Raw genomic sequence first — 25,267 nt, 5'->3', positions numbered from 1 at the left:
CTGCATGCTGAGATTTAGCCAGGGCCTGGGGCAGCAGACATGCACCCACCATGTCCCAATAGGAGAGGGGAATGGACTGGTGCATTCAGCAGAAGCCATAGTTTACAAGGGCAAGGGATGCCCCAGGAAATTTGTTAAAATATTCGGGCATGGGAGGAGTACAGGGGACTGGTTGACTGACCCATGGTCTGTGTGGCACTGAAACTGAAAGCAAAACCTATGTTCTACCTAACTCCTATGGCTGTATGATGTCAATGTCTGATGTTTATTTCTTTGGTTATTGGAAAATAATACAATTTGGTTTTTTTAAATGTTAGCTTCAGCCTTAAACCGTGAGCGGGGGAAGACTTTGACTTCCAAAAAGGGTAACTAAGTCAAAAGGGGATAAGTGACTGAAGTGATATGCTTTGAGTATTAGACCTCCACTCCATCAAAGTCAGTTTGAAACTGTGTCTGCGTACCGTTCAATATGAACTACACCTTTACATCGCTGATTTGCTTTTTCTAGGCACATTTTTCTTTAACAGATCAACTATTTTGGTGTCTTTTTTGCTTATGAAATGTTTGTCTCTTTGTCAAAATCAGTTTTTGGAATTTCATTATGTTGTTTTCTTAATTTTGAAACTGTTGGAATGTCTGAACTTAACACATATTTCTTTGGGAAATTGGCCGCTGGCATGCCATACCTATTAGTGGTTGAGCAGTGTTTCACTTAGAATTGAGTCGAGACTGAACTGGTGTGTTCTTTAAGTTGGTGGGGGGCGCACTGTTCCCAAATGACTGAATCACTTCCTGGCAAATATCCACAACAGTGAATGCAATGACAGTATGATCATATGTAGTATTATGATAGATATTTTGCTCATTCATTTGGTCGAAGGAGTGACACAGGTAGGTGCAGCCACTCTGCATCCTCAGAATTGCCATCTGCTTTAATATTGCTTTGCTTCTGTGATGTACATCAAATTTAATTTACAGACTGTTCTTGCCTAATTGTGGGGGTGCCAAGACCTTTTTTCATCTATGGGCTGGCTTTATCACACTCCACCTTGGGCTGATTTCTTAACTTAGGGCCTGATTTAGAGTTTTTCTGGTGGGTACGCCATCAAAAATGAGACAAATATACTGCCTGCCCTATTACAAGTGCATCGTATTCTAATGTATTTGTAAGAAGGAGGATGGAAAATCCTTCACGTTTTTGACAGAGTACACATGTACCTAACATTAAAGTAGGCCCTTAGTCTTGCTAAAGCCCACATATTTGCCTTTAGTATAGCTGCACCTCAAATTGGTTGTGCCTTCTTCCCCGTCCCTTTCTGTCCATTGGTTCTTTTTCCATGCTAACGTGCTAACAGCAGTACATTACATTACTCGTTCTGCAATTCCTGCTGGACCATTCACTCATTTTACCTGGTGTCAACTTTCTGAAGGGAAACCGGTGAAGACATCAAACTGGAACAATATTGTGGACCCTTATTACCAGCAAGGGATGCTGAAATAGCTATGTATTCTCTGATTAGAATTTAATTACCGACAGCTAATGGGTGAAGCTGCACCACTTTACCAATATGATCTGATTTTATGAGCATTTTTTAAAACCTCACAGTATAAACATTTCCCTCATTATTCCTGAACATTTTTATGGTGCACATTCAAGAATAAATACAGGTCATTGGTACATACTTTCTCAGTATCAACACCTTTTAATTCACGTAAGCAGGAGATATGCCATCCAATCAAGGAAGGCAGCAGTCCCAACTCTGTTGGGACCTCCGAGGCTAGGGACTGGTGCCTTCAATGAGGGAGCGCAGTAGTCCCAACCCTCCTAGGATCTCCAAGGCTTCCCTGTCAGAGCTGCTGAGGTAAGTTTTTTTTTAAATGTTTGGTGCATGCATGAGTTTATGAATATATGTGTATTTGTTAGTGAGTATTGTGAATGGGTGTATGAGTGCGTGTTTGAATGAATGGGTGGGTGTGAGTGAGGTGTATGTGTACATGTGTAGCATACCCCCTCCCCTGTTCCCTCGCCCATATAAAATTACCATCCGATACTGAAGCTAACAACACAGAAGATCAGCTTCCCCAAACCTAGTCTACAAACTCAAAATGTGAGGTAAGGTTTTTAACAAGTTGCAAATGTCCCACATGTTGTTGGGGCAATTGACTGCACTCATGTCAACTTGCTCTCATCATCTGGAACAGCTGATATCTGTAGAAATCACAACTATGCCTATTCTATCAATGTGCATGACATTTGTGATGACAACTACTGTTTTACTAATGTAGTTGCACAATTTCCTGGTCCTGCACATGATGCCTTCATATTTCAACACTCCAGAATCCATGAACACTTTGAAAGAGGATTGTATGGTCAAGGCATACTGCTTGGTATATATGTGTGTCTGAAATTAGGGATAAAGTTGTTGAAAGCATAAGTAAATACTTTATTACTTCCTTGTGGATTGTTTCACTTATATTCAAATATATAAATGCCTAATCAAATTACTTTCAAGTATAGTGTATTTACAGTGAGGTTGCATAAATATTTATAATTGGTTTTAGTAGGTCAGTGTATGTGGTTTCAATTTGGTGTTTATATGTTATAGATGCTATAAAGTTATTGCTTTGTTGTATGAAAAGCAGCTGTACTTATCTCTCTATGTTATAACCACGTTTTCTATAAAATGTAACATTGTTTTAAGTGTTTGTTTTCTTATCATAACAGTAAACTGTCATGTTATCTTAATTTATTTTTTCCCCAAAGGTGATCAGGGATATCCTCTCAGGCCCTGTGTACTGACTCACTTTTCTCATCCAAAAATATCTGCAGGGGAAGTATATAACACTGCCCACTGTAGGGCAAGAGGAATAATTGAACGTTGCTTTGGTATATAGAAGTCAAGATTCTGATGTCTAGATCTTTCTGGTGAATGATTTTTTATAGGCCAACAACAGTATGCAACATGATTGGTATATGTTGTGTTAACGCGTCCGTCTATGTCAATTTATACACATCAGGACTCGTTTTAGGTCGATGAACCTTTGGACCCAGTGGTGAGTCTCCGTAAGACGAGATTACCAAACATCAAAATATATTTCACAATAACCATTAAGGAATTTTCGGCATATTCATTTTGTTCTCAGACTCAAATAACCACACCTTGAAGGAAGAATTTGTGAATTTAATCCCTATTGATTACAATCTAATAATAAACGTATTAATCTCAAAACCAAGAAGCATAAGAGCATAATCACAAAGTGGCAATTATGATGAACTTTCAACAATGCGATGATCAGAATCATAGGATAGATACGAAAATGGAGAATAGACCATGGTGCATGATAAACAATAGAATATCAGTTCAACATAGCTACATGTCAGTCACGTCAGTTCCGTCCGTCAAATGAATACCTCATCTAACCTCAAATTAGCATTAGCATGTTGGGCTTCATGCAAAACAATTTAGAACATCAATTTGGAAAACATCTAACTAAGATACCTAATTAAACATACAGCAGTTGGTACCTGGAAAGAAAGACATATAAATTCTGTTAGCATTAATAATTACCCTCCTCGAGTTAAGTCAGCATACAGGATCAGTCTTCGTCTTCAGGACATCAGATGATTCACCGTCAATCTATCTAAATAGAAACAAGGGACACTCTCCTCATGTGGAGGAAAGTGTAATAGGGCAGTCTATGGACTATGATAATTTTGTCTAAGTCTCAAATCACCAAATAGAGTGACAGAGTTTCTGGATGCAATCGATATCATCCCTACCTAACTGTGTGTCGTCTCTTGTGTCATGAGTTTTTATCCCTTTTTCGTAATACATTCCCCTAAAATTCTATTGGTTAGTAACTACACCCCATTATTGGTAACTAATAAAATTATACATTAAGTAATGCATTTGTCATTTCTTGATATTGAATTGTCTTTCAATTGGTTTTCATAATCAGCATTTTCGTAGGTGGTACGTCCGGGGTTACTTCACCATCTTGGCACACGTCTCGGGTCAGGAGTTCTTTTCCCCTCGTCTCATCGTCCTTGAGAGTGTCCATTACTGTTTCAAATCACATAACTTTTATGCTAAAAGCTGCTAGCATGCGGATGGGAAGATTCCATTATGTTTAGAATGAATACAGAAAAGAACAATAGCTGGGTCATGGTCATTTGCGAGTCCGCACACAGAAAAAGCAGGAAAAATAGGCTTTTAAATGAGAGTTACACAGCTAGTTCGCGACTCATGCTAACTTAAGACATACAAGTTCTAATGAATACAGTTTTGATCGTAATAATGCATATAACTGAAAGATTATTATTATTATTCAACATAAGTGTTCATAAATGAGTAAATCTTCACGTTTATTAATGCATTTTAATTATTATTTATTAATATTGCTTTGTTAATGTAAACATTTCACGTCTATAATATACGATATTTAAACTACGCTCTCTCAGTCCCTCCTCTGATGACGCACGTCATCACACAATTCTTGATCTTCAATTTTTTACCTTGCGCATAATGCACATTTCAACATCTTGCCCTTTATGTGAACTTTCCCATATTTCATTGAACATTTTCTCTTTTTCACTTTCTTCATTCCGTTTGACTCTTTTTGACAAGTTTCTCCTAATTTTGTCATTAATTTTGCATGCTCCCCATAATCCTAATAGACACATCAAAACAATTAGTAGGCCCAGCATAATTTTTGCAAGGACTCCATTCCAAACCAGTTTCCTACCCGGGCAATTCCTTTTCCAAACTTTTCCCAAACTCCAGGTTCTTTTAGATCCTTCAAATCTGTACTATCTCTAGTCAGGTTAGTAAGCATGTTTCTAATTTTCTTACTGTTATCGGGTATATAGGAGCAGCAGTGACGCTCATTAAGCATTTTGCACACACCCCCATTCTTTGCTAAAAGAATGTCTAAAGCAAGCCGATTTTGAAGAGTCATAGCTCTTTCTGCAGCAAGTTCAGTATCCATTAATAATATTGCTCCTGTAAAGTTTGTCAGCATGTTATCTACAATAGTAGACAACTTTTGAATTTTCATAGAATTTAAGATAACCCCAACTGATGGGATTATTGCTCCAAATATGTCACCAATGACAGCAGCCACTGATTCTCGTTTTTGTCTAGAATGTTGTATTTCAGAAGATTTAGGTATTTGTTTTAAGTCATCAATCTGGTATATCTTTGGGAAAACTATTCCAAAATAACATGTCCCATACCATCCCCTTGGGAGACGATAATATGCATTTAACCCACAGATGTAATAGATTCCAGGAATCGCTGGGTCTTGTCCATTTAACATGAAGGTCCATTTACTCTGAAACAAAAACACATGCCTACATTCACTCGTACCCACAAACAAATTGTCTTTATCGGATTTTGGTCTGTATATACATAGCCGACCTATGTGTAAAGCATCTATAGCTAATTTGCCTTGTGTTTTAATGGCAGTGAAAGCATAATCATTTGCATAAGTACGTTTTTCTAAGCCTTTTTCTAATTTTTCTTTTAATGCTTTGCGTCTATCATCTGTGTGATCTAAAAAGCTTTTCTCTACAGAAGACAGTAAGCATGTTAAATTGTTGCGGTGTGCATAAGCAGTTCCAAATGTTAGTGTTGGCTCAAAGAATCCTCTAACTAATTTTATATCATGCTTTTTAGCTAGCTTATTTAGGAATTCAATTACAGGCACAAAAGAAAACACAACATCCAGATTCGAATAGAAGTATTGTACATGCTCTTGATTATTGAATCTCGTTAGTAGCAAGCTGCAGCTGATTCCATAAGTAAGAGGGAGGCTATGATAAGTAACCCCCTCCTGCACAGATGAAGGAATTTTAGTACACACATAACAATCTTTCGTATCCATAGTTTCCACATACTCATTTAATAAGCGATAGAAGACATTAGTAGAAAGTTCCCTCTTTGTATTAGTTCCCTCATGTAGATGTTTAGTATCTTGTTCAAATTTCTCCCATGGTGATAATTTATTAGTTGTAGTGGTAGTCTCAGGTTTTGAAGTTGCATTAATAGTTTCACTCTCTCTCCACGGCATTCCCACAATCACTCCCACAATCATTATTGCGCATATAACACCTATGATAAGTCCTAGCCAACCACACACTTTACTTCCTTTGTTGCTATAAGCCATGTTTGTATAGAATCAGAATAGCAGATCAACAATCAACTTAAGATGGCAAACTCTCTCTGCGTATTTACAGTGTCTTCTCTCACTCCAGGACCCTTTTTGTCAACTCAGGTTAGCAGCTTGTCGCAATCAGGTTTCTTATAAGTCAAAGCCAGGTTTAATTGTCTCTTTCCGGTAGGTTTATAAAGTCTCTTTCCTTTTTAATATATTTTCGCAGAATTTTCCTGTTGTTGTTTTTCTTCAGGTACCGTAGTATTGGCCAGGCACTTCTCGATCAAAGCAAAATGCTAAGAATTCTTGTTGCCATTCAGAGGTTGTGGCATATGCCCATTCAGGACCCGTGTACCTTCGGTTTGCTATTCTCTTTCTTTTTAGTCTTCGTTCGCCTTGCTGTTCCCCTTCACTCAGATCATCTGCTTGTGAGGTATCACTCTCTTCTATTATTTTCTCATTTGTTAATTCTCTTATTCTAAAAGGCGACTTTTCTGGCCATGTATCACCTCTATGAGTCTTGTTTCGGTGTCTTCCTTCAGGACGCTGGACAGCACCCTCCTCTTGTGATACGGTGTTTTCTTCTGATAGTCTTGGGGCTCGATTAGAGGAGTCTGATTTGTTCTGATTTGAATTTACCACTTCTCCGTCTCTCTCTTCTTCCGGTTCGATACTCTATTCAGGTTCTGAGTTGTATTCGTCTGCTTCTGGGAGAACCTCTCCTTGTCTTTGTTCTCCTGCTGCCAACACTGAGATTGGCACTCCGTCACCTCTCTTGAACTCTCTGATAGTGTGAGGGACGTGGCTGTTCTCAGCGGGCTCTCCTGTAGTCTCAGATCTTTCTTGACTGATCTCTGATTCTGAGACTTCTTCTCCCAAGGTTGCTGTACCGGAATTTTCAAGTTCCTCTTCAACAGGACACGTTACCTTTTTTGTATGACTGGCATGTATCCAGTTGGGAACCCTGGCACACTTCACAGCAGTAGTGGTCGTCAATATCACTTGATATGGCCCTTTCTAACGCGGCTCAAGACACGATTTTCTTACGTGTTTCTTGACAACCACCCAATCTCCAGCTTGCAGAGAGTGTCCTGGTTCGCCAATTGGTGGTAACGTGTTAGCTTCCACCTGGTGAGAAAAAGAGCGTATCACGTCAGCTAAACTTTTGCAGTAATCCAACACCATATCATCTGTAATATTCACTAGTGCATTGGCAGGTACCGCTGGTAACCTCATTGCTCTACCCATGAGGATTTCATGGTGGGACAATCCTGTTTTCTTATCTGGTGTGTTTCTCATGGACATCAATACTAGCGGTAATGCATCTGGCCACTTCATGTTTGTTGCTGCACACATTTTTGCTATTCTTGATTTTAAGGTACCATTCATCTGTTCAACTAGTCCTGATGCTTCAGGGCGATAGCTACAGTGTAACTTCTGCTCGATGTTGAGTGCTGCACACAGAAGCTTGATCACCTCATTGTCGAAGTGTCTTCCCCTATCTGATTCTATAGAAACCGGAAACCCGAATCGTGGTATTAATTCCCTCAGTAATAGTTTTACAACTGTGAGACTGTCATTTCTACGTGTAGGGTATGCCTCAATCCAATGACTGAAAACACACACAATCACCAACACGTACTTCAATCCTCCACAAACAGGCATTTCAATGAAATCCATTTGTATTCTATTAAATGGACCTCCAGCTCTTCCAATGTGGCTCAAATTTACCACTGTTCCTTTTCCAGCATTCATCTGTTGACAGATGATGCACCTGTGACAAGTAATTTCTGCAGCATGTCTGAATTTCGGATTAAACCAATCAACTTTAAAAGATCTGATCATGGCGTCTCTTCCTAAATGTGCTTGCCCATGATACAACCGGGCAAATTGTGACAGAAGACTATTAGGTAAGACCAATTTTCCATCATCTGAGACCCATATATCATCTGCTCTTTGTGTACATTGCATTTTCTGCCAGGAGCGTTTTTCTTCTTTGTTAGCACGGTTTTGTAGTGTCTTTAACTCATCTAAAGTATCGACCACTTGTAATGCTAGATTCAGAGTTGTGTCATTTTCAGGCTGAGGTAGCAATTCCCACTGCTCTTTGAATGATATACAATTTAATGCACAAAATCTTGCTACCTGATCTGCATAATCATTCCCCATTGACACAAAGGGGGTGATTCTAACCCTGGCGGTCGGTGTTAAAGCGGCGGCCAACCCGCCAACAGGCTGGCGGTCCAAAAAATGGAATTCTGACCCTGGCGGGAACCGCCAACACAGCCCGCCAACTTAACACTCCGACTGCCGCGGCGGTACAGACAAACAGCGCGGCGGTCACCGCCAACAGGCAGGCGGCAGACAATGTACCGCCCACACTATCATAACTCACCAATCCGCCACCTTTTCCGGGGCGGGAGCACCGCCGATAAAAACACGGCGGAAACAGACTACGAACGGGAAAACGCTCACCTCTACGCACTCCACGAGGACGGAGGACAGCATGGAACCCGAATTGAACATCATACCTGCTCTCGTCTACCTTCTTATCTACCACGAGTACGAAGTCCGGCGCAGACGACAACGGTGAGTACTGCACCTACGACACACGGGAGGGGGAGGACGAAAGGTTACGGGCACACACATATGCGACCCCCCCCCCCCCCCAATCATGTACTCACCAATGCAGAGCACCAAGTCACAGTGACACCACCCAAACACCCCTGAAAAATGCTAGGACATAATCATATTTGGAATAAATATTTATGTACCAAAAAGCTCCAGAAAATTAGCGTACAACCATGAAAGATATCCACAACAAAACTAATGACATACACATCAGTGTATGACTGAAGTACCAAGTCCTGCACATCCTACCAATTCAGCATGTCCGTGGGCCAAAGTCTTGAGAAACAAGGGCAAAGCCCACACAGGAGACCTGAGTCCTTTGGAGAGAACACTGCAGGGGCATCAGATGTAAAAACTACAGGCACCTCAGGGGGAAGGGAAGGGGGGGCACCACAGCCACATGAGTCCACGATGCCAGATCCACGAGGAGCCACCATGCCCACCTTTCAATCCTGGGGAGTGCAAAGCCACAGTCTCTCAATGTCTCTACAGTGGGTGGCCTGCCCACTGTTCAATCCTGGGGAGTGCAAAGCCACAGTCTCTCAATGTCTCTACAGTTGGTGGGCTGCCCACTGTGCCATCCTGGGGAGTGCAAAGCCACAGTCTCTCAAGTCTCTGCAGTGGGTGGATTGCCCACTGGACCATCCTGGGGAGTGCAAAGCCACAGTCTCTCAATGTCTCTACAGTGGGTGGCCTGCCCACTGTTCAATCCTGGGGAGTGCAAAGCCACAGTCTCTCATTGTCTCTACAGTTGGTGGGCTGCCCACTGTGCCATCCTGGGGAGTGCAAAGCCACAGTCTCTCAAGTCTCTGCAGTGGGTGGATTGCCCACTGGACCATCCTGGGGAGTGCAAAGCCACAGTCTCTCAATGTCTCTACAGTGGGTGGCCTGCCCACTGTTCAATCCTGGGGAGTGCAAAGCCACAGTCTCTCAATGTCTCTACAGTTGGTGGGCTGCCCACTGTGCCATCCTGGGGAGTGCAAAGCCACAGTCTCTCAAGTCTCTGCAGTGGGTGGATTGCCCACTGGACCATCCTGGGGAGTGCAAAGCCACAGTCTCTCAATGTCTCTACAGTGTGTGGCCTGCCCACTGGACCAACCTGGGGAGTGCAAAGCCACAGTCTCTCAATGTCTCTACAGTGGGTGGGCTGCCCACTGTGCCATCCTGGGGAGTGCAAAGCCACAGTCTCTCAATGTCTCTACAGTTGGTGGGCTGCCCACTGTGCCATCCTGGGGAGTGCAAAGCCACAGTCTCTCAAGTCTCTGCAGTGGGTGGATTGCCCACTGGACCATCCTGGGGAGTGCAAAGCCACAGTCCATCATGTGGATGACAGTCTCCACTGGTCAAGGAGGAGGCATGGTGGGCACAATGAACCATCAACGGTGCTTGAGACGGCGGGGCCCAGCGGAGCGGTGCTTGAGACGGCGGGGCCCAGCGGAGCGGTGCTTGAGACGGCGGGGCCCAGCAGAGCGGTGCTTGAGACGGCGGGGCCCAGCGGAGCGGTGCTTGAGAGGAAGGGCCCAGCGGAGCGGTGCTTGAGAGGAAGGGCCCAGCGGAGCGGTGCTTGAGACGGCGGGGCCCAGCGGAGCGGTGCTTGAGACGGCGGGGCCCAGCGGAGCGGTGCTTGAGACGGCGGGGCCCAGCGGAGCGGTGCTTGAGACTGCGGGGCCCAGCGGAGCGGTGCTTGAGAGGAAGGGCCCAGCGGAGCGGTGCTTGAGAGGAAGGGCCCAGCGGAGCGGTGCTTGAGACGGCGGGGCCCAGCGGAGCGGTGCTTGAGACGGCGGGGCCCAGCGGAGCGGTGCTTGACAGGAAGGGCCCAGCGAAGCGGTGCTTGAGACGGCGGGGCCCTGTTCAGCGGTGCTCTTCTGCACCACGGGCCCTGTTCAGCGGTGCCTATCTCCACGGCGGGGCCCTGTTCAGCGGTGCTCTTCTGCACCGCGGGCCCTGTTCAGCGGTGCCTATCTCCACGGCGGGGCCCTGTTCAGCGGTGCTCTTCTGCACCGCGGGCCCTGTTCAGCGGTGCCTATCTCCACGGCGGGGCCCTGTTCAGCGGTGCTCTTCTGCACCGCGGGCCCTGTTCAGCGGTGCCTATCTCCACGGCGGGGCCCTGTTCAGCGGTGCTCTTCTGCACCGCGGGCCCTGTTCAGCGGTGCCCATCCAGCAGGTCAAGGGAGCCAGACCTGGCCTGGACTCCCTGTTCAGTCGCCCTCAGACCGTGACGTATCTGGACCCTTCGGGGACGGACTCCTGGCCTCCTTAGTGTCCTCCTTCCCAGCTGGGATGTGGCATGTGGGGTCCACCTTCTCCGCGCTCCTGCTGCCCTTCCGCTCCTTTGATCGGGCTCTCGGGCCCTTGCCTCCCCCAGATGGTGTGGGTGGTGAAGTGGCCGCACATTGCTCCTTGGGGGCAGCCCTGTCAGTCCTCGCACGGCGGTCCTTGGTTTTGCGGGTCCTCTTGCCGGGGGGGGGCTGGACGTGTCCTTGCTGCAGCTCGATGTGTCACTGCTGGCAAAGGGTGGGCTCCAGAACCCAGGCACAACAGTGACACCCGAAGCTGGGCTGGTGGTGGCTGCGGTGCTCTTGGGACTCTTTGAAGATGGATGGGGGGGGGTCATCGGGGGGAAAGAGGTTAAGGTTAGCCAGGAAAAGTTTTTTAGGGCCAAGGTAAAGGGTAGGAGTAGTGGAGATGGAAGTGGAGGTAGAGGAGGTGGTTGTAGGAGAGTCAGGTGTGCTGTCATTGGGTGAAGGTGCTGGTGCTGTAGGCTGTCGTGAGGTGGATGGCTGTTGGGTGGGTGGCTGCCTGCGTTTGTGTGTCTTGGAAGAGGGGGTGACAGACACAGTGGGAGAGGACACAGGGGACGTGTACATGGCAGTGGGGGTGGTGACTGCACGAGTGTGGACTGTACTGGAGGGTGAGGTGGTGATGGAAGCACTGGCTGATGTTGGGGTGCATGCAGGTGTGAGTGTAGACGTCACAGGGAGGGAGGAGGGAGACGAGGAGGAGGGGGACACAGGGGTGGCAGTGGCTGTTGGCATGTCTGCATCTGGGTGTTGCTCGGTGAGTGTTTGCGGGATCTGTGGTGCTTGTGTTTGGATGAGCTGCTCTTGGGTGTTGAGGTGTGTGCAGGCTGGTCTGATGGTGTGGATGGGATAGGCTGAGGAACAGGAGACAGAGACAGGCTGGAGGCAGTCAGAAGAGGGAGGCTGGAAACAGGGACAATGGCTGCCGTCAGTGCTGAGGCCAGAGCAGTGAACGCTCGTTGATGGGCAGCCTGACCCGAATGAATGCCCTCCAGGTACGCATTGCTCTGTTGCACCTCCCTTTGCACACCCTGGATGGCATTCAGAAGGGTCGTCTGCCCAACAATGAGCGTCCTTACCAGGTCAATGAGCTCCGCACTGAGGGCAGCAGGGGCAACAGGGGCAGGGGCTGAGGTGCCTGGGGCGAAGGAGACGCGCGCCTTCCTGGGCGAAGCGGCACGGAGCGAAGACTGAGGGGCTGCTGGGAGGGCGGGGCTGGTGCGCTGGGTGGCGGCTGTACCTGTAGAGGCGGGGGGCACGGATGTTGCCGCCACCCCTAGGGAGCTCCCATCCGAGGACGTGTTGCTTTCGCTGCTCTCACCAGCGGTCCCCGTCGTGGTGCTCCCCTCGCCCTCCGGATCACTGGTGCCCTCGGTGTCTGTTCCTGGGCCCACCAGGGCCTTGTGTCCTGCAGCTCCCTCGTGCTCCGATGCCATATCTCCTCCGCCTGATGATGCTAATGCACACATGCACAAGAAGATGAAGAGAAAGGGTGGGGGGAGAAAAAAGAAGACCAGGTTGAGTGCATGCAATGTCAACACCGTTGGCGGAGAGGACAGACACGGGTGCCTAATGCACTAAGCCGCGCATTCGGGGTACACTACTCAGTACTACTGACTAAGACAACAGGCCAAGAGACGTCAAACGCGCACATGGGAGATGCTGGACCTTCAATGGCTGTACTTGTCACCCTACAGAGGTGGGGGCCGGGGGCACAGGGCCATGCCTAAGGGAGAGGACTACACTACAGAAAGCGCCCTGGCCTAATGTCACCCACAGCCCTCCTCCCCCACCCAGACGCCTCCACTGCGCAGAAAGATAGGAGAATGTGCTGATACTCACCCCCTTGTGTCTGCTGTGATGTCTTAAAGCGCCCATCCAATTCAGGGTAGGCCACCGCCAGGATCCGGGACATCAGGGGGGTCATGGTGCGACTGGCACCCCTCCTAGGTTGGGAGGCCATCCCCAGCAGTGTTTCTGCGGTCTTCCTTGTTCCGCGGCGGATGTCCTCCCACCTCTTGCGGCAGTGGGTGCCCCGTCTGTTGTGGACCCCCAAGGTCCGGACTTCCTTGGCGATGGCACGCCAAATATCGATCTTCTGATGGGCGCTGACCTCTTAGACATGTACAGGGTGGAAAGGAGGAAATCATCAATGGCCTGCATGTTAGATGTAATTGCCCCCCCCCCACCCACTTTGCCATATGGCACATGCTCTCATCTGTCGGGCGTTGCACTCCTCATTCGCCCCCCACCCCACCCCACCAACTTACATCCACCCCAATCCACACAGGCATAGCCCATTCCATTAGCACCCGGGGTACTCACTTGTTGGTCTGGAGGAACGTAGAGTAGCGCATACTGGGGGAGGACCCCATCCACGAGCTTGTCCAATTCTTCAGACGTGAAGGCAGGGGCCCTTTCCCCAGTCACAGCAGCCATTGTATCTTCCAGACCGAGGTCACAGCAGCACTTGCAGTATAGGTCCTCTCCTGTGGATGATCAGGTCTCGAGTGATTAAGCAGATAGAAAATGGCGGTCACGTCCGCGGCGGTGCGTACCGCGACCGCCGGCGCACTTCGTTATTGGCTCCTGAAACCCATAGGCTTCAATGTTAACCAATGCGGCTTTGCGCCGCGGTCTTCGACCGCCTACCGCCACGGTGTGCCCCGCCAGCGCAGTGACCTCACATCCCATTGTCCCACTTCACAGGTCAGGCAGCCGCCATTTCAAGGGCCCACATGGCTTCATTTTGACTGCGACACACAGGCCTAGGCCTTGCATTGCCACACATACACGCCTTTCAACCCATTGCCATTCTTTAACTGTGCAAGCTGTCTGTACGTACCTGTGGTTTGGCTGACTCTGTGCTCCATGTTGTCCTTCCTAGGCACCGTCCGCTGGGACTTGGGATGAGAAGGAGGAATCCTCGCGTGTACCGACCGCTGGTGGACCTGTCGACAATGGAAGAACGCCATATAATCCTTCGATACCGACTTGACCGTGCCACTATCCATGAACTGTGTGCCCAGCTGGAGCCAGCCCTGATGTCCCCCATCCGCCAACCCACAGGGATTCCCCCTCTGGTGCAGGTTTTGTCAGTCCTCCATTTTTTGGCCAGTGGGTCATTCCAGACCACAGTGGCCATGTCATCTGGAATGTCTCAGCCTATGTTTTCAAAGATTTTGAGCAGAGTGTTGTCTGCCCTGATGAAACTCATGCGGAGCTACATCATTTTCCCCGAGGAGGGTGACTTGCCCACAGTGAAGGGTGATTTCTATGCCCTTGGACATATCCCCAACATCATTGGTGCCATTGATGGGACCCATGTGGCTTTGGTACCCCCAAAAGACGATGAGCAGGTGTACCGAAACAGAAAGAATTATCATTCGATGAATGTCCAGGTGGTCTGTTTGGCTGACCAGTACATCTCCCATGTAAATGCCAAGTTCCCAGGGTCAGTGCATGACGCGTATGTGATGCGAAATAGCAGCATACCTTATGTGATGGAGCAGCTACAGAGACAACGTGTGTGGCTAATAGGTGACTCTGGTTACCCCAACCTGCCGTGGCTACTGACCCCAGTAAGGAATCCCCGGACAAGGGCAGAGGAACGCTACAATGAGGCCCATGGGCGTACAAGGAGGGTGATTGAGCGAACCTTTGGCCTCCTGAAGGCCAGGTTTAGGTGCCTGCATATGACTGGTGGATCCCTAATGTACTCACCAAAGAAGGTGTGCCATATCATCGTGGCGTGCTGTATGCTTCACAACCTGGCTTTGCGACGCCAGGTGCCTTTCCTGCAGGAGGATGGTCCAGATGGTGGTGTTGTAGAAGCCGTGGAGCCTGTGGAGAGTGAAGAGGAGGAAGACTCTGAGGACGACACAGACAATAGGGACAGAGTGATACAACAGTATTTCCAGTAACACCCAGGTAAGAATCACCCACGCCATTTCACAATTGCTTCTAGCCTCCTGCATCTATACTTTCTGTAGTTCCCCACAGATGTTTTTTATTAATTTATGCCTTTCCCTTCCCTTCTCAGTGCTGTCTGACTCAGTACCTGACTTCTGCTTGGTTCGCCCATGAAATACAGCGTATTGACATTGGTATGTTGTCATGACTAATTGACAGGACAGAAATTGAACAGTAATATGTTATCCCTTTGTTAATAATACAGCATGACTCAAAACAGGTTTGTGTGCAAAAAGTGATTTATTTACAGTGCTAGATACCGGTACATGTGATTCTAAGGGTGATGGGTGGGGGTGGAGGAATATCCATGGCAGAGTCCAGTTCTCAGTCTCACAGGTGCATTGTTCTTTTGCCTGTGGAAGGATGGAGCATAGGCAGTTCATGGTTGGACAGGGTGGCAATGTGGGACAGTGGGAAGACTTGAGGGGGTATGTCCTGCTGGCGGGGGTCTTGACATCCTACTCTGTCTTTTTCTTTTGTCTCAGGCTCCTCTTACGGGGTGGTTGTTCTTCAGCAGGAGGTGGGGTTCTGGGGGGCTGTCGAGGTGTTGGGACCTCCTGTCCACTAGCGCCGGCGGAGGTGGTAGGCTGTTCCTGGTCCGGCCTAGTGACAGGGGCCCTGTGTGGTGCACCATGGTCCCGCAACGCGTCCTCTATCCTGTGGAGGGCCAGGACGATGGTCCCCATTGCGGTCCCGATGATTCTCAGCTCCTCCCTGAAGCCCATGTAGCGTTCCTCCTGCTGTGCCTGGATCTCAGTGAACCTGGCCAGTACCGTCGCCGTCGTTTCTTGGGAGTGGTGGTAGGCCCCCATGAGGGTGGTGAGGGCCTCTTGGAGAGTGGGTTCCCTGGGCCTCTCCTCCCCCCCCTGTCGCACAGCAGCCCTCCGAGCTGCCCGGTTTCCCCCGGCCTCTGTCCCCTGGCCGGTGTGCCCGCTCCCACTGCCCCCAGGTCCCTGTTGTTGTTGGGGTGTCGGGTTAGCCTGGGTGCCCTGTAGTGGCAGACACACCGCTGATTGAGCTGTCCTAGAGACAGAGGCATGGGCCCGCTGGGTGGGAGCTGTGCTGGTGTCGGCAGAGGGGGTCGGGTCTGGTGTGGCCTGTGTCTGGGTGAGGGGAACCGACTGCCCAGAGGTCCCCGATGGTCCGGGCTGGTCATCAGGTTCACTGTCGACAGAGCTGCTATCCTCAGTGTGGGCCTGTTCCGGTGGTGGGATGGACACTTCTGGACCCTCCTGGCTGGTGTGTTGTCGTTCGGGTCCTGCATGGGGTAAGAGAGTTTGGTTATTGTTTCTGTGTGTGCAATAGCATGCGTGTTGTGGGTGCCCTTGTCCCCCAGTGCAGGCATTCCCTGGAGGAAGGTGTTGTGAGGGTATTTAGTGGGGGGGAGGGGTTAGTGCAGTGGTCATGCTTAGGTGATGGGTGCCCATGGTTTGTGTTGGCATGCAGGAGTTGGTGTTGGGATGGGTGGGTTGTGCTGGTGAGACATTGTCAGGAAGGATGTGTGCTGGGGGGTTGGGGGTGAGGGTGTGGGTGTGAGTTGGCATGCTGGTGGGGTGTGGGGGATATAGTAGTTGAGATGGGACTTACCAGAGTCCATTCCTCCGGCTACTCCTGCGAGGCCCTGAGGATGCAGGATGGTCAAGACGTCTTGTTCCCACGATGTAAATTCGGGAGGGGTGGGTGGGGGTCCGCCGCCAGTCTTCTGGACCGCGATGTTGTGCCTCGAGACCATCGACCGGACCTTCCCCCGTAGGTCGTTCCATCTTTTGCGGATGTCCTCCCTATTCCTGGGATGCTGTCCACCGCGTTGACCCTGTCCACGATCCGCTGCCATAGCTCCGCCTTCCTGGCTATACTGGTGTGCTGCACCTGCGAGCCGAAGAGCTGGGGTTCCACTCTTAGGATTTCCTCCACCATGACCCGGAGTTCTTGGTCCGAAAATCGTGGATGCCTTTGGGGTGCCATGGGGTGGTGTGGGTGAGGTGTGGGGTGGTGTATGTGATGAGGAGTGTGTTGGTGAGTGGTGCTTTGTGCTACTATGTGGTGTGTGTGATGGTGTAGTGTGCCTCAGTGTGTCTTCCTTTGGATTGTCTGCTGTGTCTCTCTCTCCTTCTCTCAGTATTTGGGGTCGCAGGGGTTTGTGGGTGATGTGGGTGTGTGTTTTATAGTTGGTTGATTGTGTGGGAGTGGTGTGTGTATGTGTATCAGGTGTGTGTTTTTCAAATTGTCCAATGTGGCTGTGTTTTGGTGATGTGTGTGTATTCTGACCGCGGCGGTGTGTAGCGCCAATGGAATACCGCGTTTGAATGACCGCCGTCTGGATTCGTGGGTCGTAATGGCATGGGCGTATTTCTGTTGGCGTGACGGTGGAGGTTTGGTCATCTCCAGTTTATCGCTGCCCGCCGATGTGGCGGGCTGCAGTGGAGGACGGATTTTTGGAGGTTTGGCCGTTATGTGTCAGAATGACCGTGGCGGTTGACCGCGGCCGCGGCGGTGTTATGGCGGTCTTCTGACCGGCGGTAAGGGCATTTTACCGCCGAGGTCAGAATCACCCCCAAAGTCTTGTGATCTGGTGTGAGCACTGCACTTTACCACGGCAACTTCAAGAGGTAACTGAATTGCATGTAACAAATCTCTTATCTGTTCTCCATTTTTCACAGGTGATCCGGAGGAGGTCATAAAACCCCTTTGTGACCAGATCTGACCAAAATCATGTACAATTCCAAATCCATACCTGCTGTCAGTATAAATTGTAACTTTCAAATTCACAGCAGCATGGTAGGCCTTTGTAAGAGCTATTAATTCTGCCACTTGTGCTGAAAATACCCTTTCAAGCCAGGAAGCTTCGACTATGCCAGACATTGTACATACTGCATAGCCAGCTCTCAACGTCCCTGTTGAATCTCTTAAACAGGACCCATCCACGAACATAATGCAATCGTTTTCTTTTAATTGGGTGTCCTGTATATCTGGGCGAGGTTTGGTACAAAGGTCAGTTACCTCGAGACAATCATGCTCAAATTCTTCCCCCTCTTTGATTTCTGTATTTTCATTGGGAAGGAGAGTTGCCGGGTTCTGTACTGTGCATCTTTTCAGTGTAACATTTGGTGACCCCAAAATAATCGTCTCATATTTGGTAAGTCGTGCATTTGTCATGTGCTGTGTTTTCGTTCTTGTCAACAAGATTTCAACAGAATGTGGAACCAAAACTGTCAAAGGGTATCCCATGACTATGCCCTCACATTGGGAAAGGCTTTGACCAACTGCTGCCACTGCTCGCAAACAACCCGGTAGAGCTGCTGCGACAGGGTCCAAAGTAGCTGAAAAATATGCTACAGGGCGATTTGCATCTCCGTGGACCTGTGTTAAAACAGACAAAGAACAAGCATCACGTTCATGACAAAACAACAGAAAAGGTTTCTCATAATCAGGCATTCCTAATACTGGGGCCCTGCACATGCATTCCTTCAGCTCCAAAAATGACTCAAGTTCTTCTTTTGTCAAAGTGATTGTATATGGTTCATCTTTGACATCTTTCCCTGTCAGTTTTATCAAGGGTTTTGCAATGATTGAGAAATTTAGTATCCATTGGCGGCAATAACCCACCATTCCCAAAAACATCCTGACATCTCTTTTTGTTGTTGGGGGATTTATTTGTATGACAGCTGTTATTCTCTCCTTTGATATTCTTCGAGATCCTTTCTCAATTAGATGTCCCAAATATTTTACTTCTTTCTGACAGTATTGCAGCTTCTTAGGTGACACCTTATGCCCGTTCCTTCCTAAATGATTCAATAATGCAATGGTATCATATTTGAAGGCTGTCTCTGGTCTTGGATGCAATCAACAAGTCATCAATGTACTGCACAAGAGTTGAATTAAAAGGCAGTACAAGAGGTTCCAAATCCTTCTTTAATATTTGATTAAAGATGGATGGTGATTCAGAAAACCCTTGAGGGATTCTGCACCAACTGTACACCTTATCTAGGAATTTGAAACTGAACAAAAATTGGCTTTCCTCATGCAGTGGTATTGAGAAAAATGCCTGTGATAGGTCTACTACGGTAAACCATTCAGCATCGCAAGGAACTTGGAACATTATTACCGCTGGATTAGGAACCACAGGGCAGCATTTTATCACAATTTCATTTATTTTTCTCAAATCCTGCACAATCCGAATCTTCCCACAGGCCTTTTTCAAACCCATAATAGGTGAGTTACATGGACTGCTCAAAACTTCTTTCAAAACTCCTTGCCTGAGAAAATCTGCAATTATCTGTGTCACTTCAATGAGTACGTCTTGAGTCATTTGATATTGTGGTACTTGTGGGAATACTGCATTTGGTTTTATCTGCACCTTGACTGGTTTGACTCCTTTAATTAATCCAACCTCCTTTCCTGTCAAATCCCACACTCTCTCTGCTACGGACCCTTGTAGGTCAGCAGGTAAGTCGATTAGTGTGAAAACTGGGAATAAGGTAATTAGAGGGTAATCTTCGCTCGTCTCCCCTCCTTCTATGAGCTGGTCCTCATCACCTTCATCATCACTGTTTGTCTGAACTTCTATTCCATCGTTGGAACAGGTAATTGAACATTTAGTTTTACATAGTAAGTCCCTTCCCAGTAGGCATACTGGACTTGAGTCGCATACGACAAACCTATGCAGGCCTTGGAAATTTCCAATTTCAACCTGTACTGGATAAGTAATTGGATTTGTCAAATACTGATTAGCCACACCAACCACTCGTATTGTGCGTCCTGATAAAGGTAACCTTGGTACTTCCACACTACGGACTGTAGAGCGTGTAGCTCCAGTGTCAACCAAAAATGAAACCTTATAGCCCATTACTTTTCCCTCTACATATGGGCCTCTCTGATCTACCTCTAATGAGGCTGCGAGCCTGCACTCTTCACTGTCTGAACTGTCATCTGACCATTCGTCATTCGTCTCATTTTCACCTCGTAATGGGAATTGTTGTACAGTATTGTTTTGACTTGTTACCTGACCTGTGACCTGCTGAGGAAGCATCACCTGTTGCTGACCCATCGGGGCTAGAGGTAGCTGCATTTGCTGTCTGGGCACCATAGGAATCTGCTGTTGCATTGGTTGTACTGACGCAGTTTGGAAACGTGACGTTTGCATTTGCTGCATGGGTTGCACCCCTGACATCTGCGCCAAATTATTTTGATAATTCTGATTTTGTTGTCTCATCCTTGGACCTCGTGGATTCTGCTGTGCACCAACATTCATGCTCTGCTGAACTGTACCATCATGCACCATATTTGGACAATCCCGCTTCCAATGTCCCATGCCCCCGCACGCGTGACATGGTGACATCCTCTTCACTATTTGCCCATCATTTTGAACGACAACATTATTCATGTCCAAATTACGATTCACAAAGCCTCGACCTCTACCTCTCGGCTGTACCTGAAACCCACCGTTCATTTGCGGTTGCTGATGCATCATTTGCTGAACACCAGTTCCCTGAATTCCAGCCTGTGCAGCTCTTATCTGCATCACCATCACCTTCTCCTTCAGCTTTTTCTGTTTTAACTCAATTTCATCACTACAGTATTTCGCATACTGCAACACCTCGTCAATCGGTTTAGCTTGCCAACAAATTAAATGGTTCTTAATCATCTGACCCAACCTCTGGTCTCAGCCCTTCAACAAATCTGAACACAAGATGATTCATGTCTTTCGGCTCGATCGTTTCAGTACCACTGTAATGTTTAAATGCTTTTAACAATCTCTCATAATAGGCATGTATTGATTCCTTAACTTCTTGCGAAGTCCGATCGATTTTCTGCCAATCGGTCACCTTCGGTGACACCTTTTGTTTCAAAAACTCAATGACTTTATGATAATATTTCATCACCTCTTCAGAAGGTGCTCCCGTCGCCTTATCCCTTGCCGGTTCCTTTGTGGGCCAATCTACCCCTCTTTTGCACTCAAGCCACAAATCCGGTGGAACAATAATCTCAAACAAGGTATTTAAGTCCTCCCAAAGACAATTTGCAAGCTTCACAAATCTGTCTGTCTGCTGATACCACTCGTTCGGTTTTTCTCTCAATCTCGGGTAATCATTCGTAAAGGACAAAATATCTCCCCTGGACCATGGCACATGGACTAAAACACCACCAGCTGTTTCTCTCATAGGCAGGATTTTTACTGAATCCAGATTAGGTGTAGTCGCTATTTCAATAGACCCTGGGCTATCCCTCTTCCCTTTATCCTTTTTCTTTGCCCATCGGTTTTCCCATTTTTCTAATGCTCCCCAGATTTGCGCACTCTGCAGCAATTCTTTTAGGTGTGTCTTCATGCCTGCGGATCTCATGTGTTCAAAATCTTTAGTGTCGAAATCTAATCTGTAACTTCGTTTCAAATGTTTCGTGTTCCCAATGTCGATATTGTATTTGTCTGCCAAATTCGTTAATCTCTGGTGTATTTTTCCCACTTCTTTAGTAATCTTAGGACATAAGTATCTCAGTTCTGCCTCAGTGTAGGATTCCAACCTGTTCACCCCCATTGTTCCTTCCACCAACTCAGCAGCTTCTGCTCCTAGCCGTACTAGATTCAGGTATTCATTTTGTTTTTCTTTTTCAGGATTGACTTTGGTTACTGTAGTCGCTGTAGCCTTTTGTGATGTACAAGTTTTCTCTAACCACTCATTTAACTGTTGTACTGTAAAACCCTGCAGTGAAATGTTCCCTGCATGTATCATTGGAGTATATGAGGTGTTTGTACTCATTGTTTGGGGAGTCAGGACTCCCAAACCTGCTTGTCGCATTGCCTCAAGAGGTGCCCCTATCGGACTAAGGTCCATCAAGGGTCTTGATCGCTCGGAAACCTGTCCTCCCTGGGCCATTATTTGTGGAGTTCTAATAGACCCTTCTCTTATGGCTTCATGGGTCATGATTCCCTGTTCACATGTCCTTGTTCTCTCTTGGGCATATAACGGTACTGGAGGACCAACAGTGATAGGTAGTGATATTGCGGCAGGTGTCTGACCTGATCCCAGGCTTCTAGGAGCTTCAACACCATAGGTCTGCTCTAATAATCCCGGTGCAGGTTCTTTCAGGGGACCCGCTACTGGGTTATACCCCGGTATCAGTTGTGGCGGTTGTGACACCAACTGTGGGGTTGACTCAATCTGGACCAATCTTGGTTTTGTATATATCGGGTCTGGCGGCACCACTAAGTTCGTAGTAGTCTCAAGCACTGGAACATCGGGATAAATTCTTTTTATCTGTGGTGGAGGTTGTAACTGTGTCGGTGTGTCTGGAGCAGTAGGTACACTGTCACCATTCTGTATCAAACCTGTATCACTAGTCTGTACCGTATCAGTAACTCCCTTCTCCTGTGTCTGGTTCCCAAGATCCAAGCTAGTGCTCAGAACATTGTCACTCACCGCATAAGGTGGTGGTCGGTCATGCAGTAATCTATCCATAAACTCCTCATCCTCTGTATCATCCTCTTCTTCCCAGGTCTTTTTTTGTTCTTTAACTTTGTCTGAGTCTTTGTTAGTTTTGCAAGAAGCTTTCTTTCCCTGTCTCTCCTCTCCCTGTATTATCGCTGGAAACAGTTTTAACCCATCTACGATTCCCCGTCTCCACATCTTATTCTCGTTATCCCATCTTGCTTCTGCATAAGATTTTTCTGCTCTTGTCAATATCCTGTGAAACCTTTCCTGCCTATGTTTAAGAGCCATCAGATCCCAGATCGCTAGAGCCTCATATTGTGCTGGTCTCGGAGGTGGTTTTTGTGTACTTAACATCCACCTCAAATTTTCTAAAACTTTCTGATTGAACGTCCCATGTTCCGGAAACGCTAAACACCCTTCTTTTTCTGTCAACTTGCGCCATTGTTTTAACCACAAACAAGGAGCAACACCTTTTTCCTCCATAACTGTATAAGCTGGAGTACCCTCGGGCGGTGTAGGTTCCCCATCAGTTGCAACGATGTACACATCTCCCCTCAAAGCGCTTTTGAATGCCTTAACAAAATTCATTTTATTTTATACTTAATCAGAAACGGCTTAGTTCCCAGGACACTCTTCACCTGCCCTTTGCTCACCCTATTGTCTCTCACGAACGGCAGCCAATCCGTGCGCGACCCCTCTTAACATCTGACCTATCCCAGCGCGGCACCACTGACGTCACACCCATACACACTCTGCAGCTGACAAAGTCTTGCGGCTTGTCCACACCTCGCTAACTCCTTACAACTCATACAAACTAATGCAATTTATTGCAGACACTTTAAAATGACAACACAAATCTGCCGGTTTACTACAGGAAGGGTAACACATTTGCTTCAGAACTTTACAGAGATTTCACTTGAAGCCTCAGCCGCTACTCTCTCCTTCTCAGTTCCCACATACGCAAGCAGAATTCGACCCGCAAATCCTACTCTCGACTTGTCAATGACTCCCTCTAGTGCACTTTAGAGCTTGTCAAATCTCCATCGAAGGTTTCATACGTACGTTGTGACTCAAACTTGACTTGTCAACCACGCCCGATTGACCTATTAAACCACACAGATTACAACATAAACCACAATTCTCATCCTACTCCGGAGTCTTAGACCTCAACAGGTCTGTACCTTTACCAACCACGTGGATAATTTTGAACAATAAGCGCTGCATTCATATGAAGTACGCCGACTTCCCTACTCTCATACTGTGGAGTACGCCCACTCCTACTAAACGACACTTATCTTGGCCCAAATACACACAATTTTCACAATCTCCTGCAAGTTGCATAAGCTTTAAGCAAGCGCAAAGACCCTAACCACACATATTATGGCGCCGAGAACATTCCCAACTCATCTTAGGCAGGCTCCGAGATCCCAGGAGAGCCCATGGTAAACCTAGCCACTCATTGTTTTACCAAATTTCATTATCACAGAAAACAAAATTAACAACAAAAACTCCGTCCTAGGGCCCCCAAGGGCCAAACCGAACTCTGCTACCAGAACTGTTAACGCGTCCGTCTATGTCAATTTATACACATCAGGACTCGTTTTAGGTCGATGAACCTTTGGACCCAGTGGTGAGTCTCCGTAAGACGAGATTACCAAACATCAAAATATATTTCACAATAACCATTAATGAATCTTCGACATATTCATTTTGTTCTCAGACTCAAATAACCACACCTTGAAGGAAGAATTTGTGAATTTATTCCCTATTGATTACAATCTAATAATAAACGTATTAATCTCAAAACCAAGAAGCATAAGAGCATAATCACAAAGTGGCAATTATGATAAACTTTCAACAATGCGATGATCAGAATCATAGGATAGATACGAAAATGGAGAATAGACCATAGTGCATGATAAACAATAGAATATCAGTTCAGCATAGCTACATGTCAGTCACGTCAGTTCCGTCCGTCAAATGAATACCTCATCTAACCTCAAATTAGCATTAGCATGTTGGGCTTCATGCAAAACAATTTAGAACATCAATTTGGAAAACATCTAACTAAGATACCTAATTAAACATACAGCAGTTGGTACCTAGAAAGAAAGGCATATAGATTCTGTTAGCATTAATAATTACCCTCCTCGAGTAAAGTCAGCATACAGGATCAGTCTTCGTCTTCAGGACATCAGATGATTCACCGTCAATCTATCTAAATAGAAACAAGGGACACTCTCCTCATGTGGAGGAAAGTGTAATAGGGCAGTCTATGGACTATGATAATTTTTTCTAAGTCTCAAATCACCAAATAGAGTGACAGAGTTTCTGGATGCAATCAATATCATCCCTACCTAACTGTGTGTCGTCTCTTGTGTCATGAGTTTTTATCCCTTTTTCGTAATACATTCCCCTAAAATTCTATTGGTTAGTAACTACACCCCATTATTGGTAACCAATCAAATTATACATTAAGTAATGCATTTGTCATTTCTTGATATTGAATTGTCTTTCAATTGGTTTTCATAATCAGCATTTTCGTAGGTGGTACGTCCGGGGTTACTTCACCATCTTGGCACACGTCTCGGGTCAGGAGTTCTTTTCCCCTCATCTCATCGTCCTTGAGAGTGTCCATTACTGTTTCAAAGCACATAACTTTTATGCTAAAAGCTGCTAGCATGCGGATGGGAAGATTCCTTTATGTTTCGAATTAATACAGAAAAGAACAATAGCTGGGTCATGGTCATTTGCGAGTCCGCACACAGAAAAAGCAGGAAA

This window comes from Pleurodeles waltl, chromosome 11 (assembly GCF_031143425.1).
Source record: "Pleurodeles waltl isolate 20211129_DDA chromosome 11, aPleWal1.hap1.20221129, whole genome shotgun sequence".
Lineage (NCBI taxonomy): Eukaryota > Metazoa > Chordata > Amphibia > Caudata > Salamandridae > Pleurodeles > Pleurodeles waltl.
Note: the sequence above shows the minus strand (reverse complement) of the source record.